General features: G+C 39.9%; 1 non-coding gene across 1 annotated transcript; it reads left to right on the top strand.

The window, feature by feature from the left end:
• Window positions 1–1,259: 1,259 nt before the first annotated feature.
• trnag-gcc lies at window positions 1,260–1,330 on the top strand. The gene has a single exon. It is a non-coding gene; the product is annotated as a tRNA-Gly (tRNA).
• Window positions 1,331–1,722: the final 392 nt, after the last annotated feature.

The following is a 1,722-nucleotide window of genomic DNA, read 5'->3' as shown; positions in this document are numbered from 1 at the left end:
AAAACTGTTTATTGTAATCATTCTTAATTACAACCTAAATTATGTAGTGAATTGTTTTATATTTTATCCTATGTTATGTTGTGTGTTATAGTCATATGTAAACGTTTTGTCACCCCTGGCCACATTACAAGTGCACAATTGTGAACAGGTCCTCTAAAGACAACACAAGTGCTGCTTATTTGCTGAAAAGAAATAAAACATGAACTATGGACATAGCACATTTTATGTTTTTTTTCTACATGTTAAATTCCTCAAATAAATAGAAATCTTGCACAAAAAATGCCATACCTAGGTTTGCTCTATGTAAAGGATGTGATAACTTATTTTCACATAATATATCGACAAATTACTGGGGGGAAATTACTTTTTGCATACATACAAGAACAAAGGTTTTGTTAGGCACTATTCCTCTCTGAGCAATTTCTTGGTCTAAAATCAAAAGTAAAAGTGCCAAAATGGGAGCTGTGAGCAACAGCACAGAATGAATTTGAACCCAAAAAGAAATGAGCAGCTAAATGTGAAGGATGAGGATGGAACTCAGGCAGAAGTTGATTACTTTCCTCACAAATGTACTTCAGTGGAAGTGAAAGTATCTTTTGAAAATGCCCAGAGAAGTACAAATCCATCAACTTTTCACTTCAATACATGGAACTGAGTAATTCTACTCGGGCCAAGAAAAGACTTCTGCTCATTATCCTGCCATCCATTCAAAATGTGCGTGAATCTAAGATAAGGAAGCATGCTGAGAAGATCAATGCAGACCCTTGCCACCATGGTCATTATTGAGATTTCAAAGATTACTTTTCCAAAAATGCTTCTGAGCGGAAAGAAAATCAAGTCAGCAGGACTCTCCAAGAGCTTCTTCCCACAGGCTGCATCACTATACTAACTGCCATGTTTTTCTGTGTGTGTGTGTGTGTGTGTGTGTATGTGTGTGTGTGTGTGTGTGTGTGTGGTATTGCTCAATTGTAGAGCTTGATACAGAGGTAGCTACTACTGTACTGATGGATTCATAAAGCAATATACAGCATGTCCCACCAAAGAAGTGCAGGACTATGCATGTCTGTGCATTGGGAAATGTTCATTTGGCCTAGTCAAACACTGCCACCACATAGTTTTCCCATCTAGTGGCTTAATCAAAGCTACTGCATTCAGAGGTGTCCCCTGCTCACCGCCTTGTCCCACTCTGCTACTGTACTGAAAGATGTCCCCGTCTCATGACTGAGTCAAACTCTACAACTGTGTTGAGTAGCATTTAAGCATTGGTGGTTCAGTGGTAGAATTCTCGCCTGCCACGAGGGAGGCCCGGGTTCGATTCCCGGCCAGTGCACGGGTTCTTTATGGGGGCAAAGCCAGAGCACCAATCAGGGCCCAGCGGTCACTTTGTTTAGAGCTGGTTTTGACCTGTTTGGTCATACCGACCCAGTGCAGCACATGGTTCAACGTCAGCGCAGCAGCGTAAAACTTTGGGAGAGTCTGTGTTCAACATAAATGATGAACTAACCTAACTTTGTGTAAATAGAGCACAATATAGAAATATGTCCAGATATGCAGTCGAAACTGACGCGGCTTTTTTCTTTAGTTTGGGCTGGTTTATGTTTATGAACAGAGGCCTACAGATCAACATAGTAAAGGAGCTCATCTGTTTAAAGTCTAAAGTTAAAGCCAGTTTTTATTCAACTTAAACTTGGAACTAAGTTGTAAATAAATCTGAAACTGAAA

The sequence above is a fragment of the Pygocentrus nattereri genome, chromosome 19 (assembly GCF_015220715.1).
Source record: "Pygocentrus nattereri isolate fPygNat1 chromosome 19, fPygNat1.pri, whole genome shotgun sequence".
Taxonomy (NCBI): Eukaryota; Metazoa; Chordata; class Actinopteri; order Characiformes; family Serrasalmidae; genus Pygocentrus; species Pygocentrus nattereri.
The sequence above is the reverse complement of the archived record's forward strand: the minus strand, read 5'-3'. Positions and strand labels throughout refer to the sequence as shown.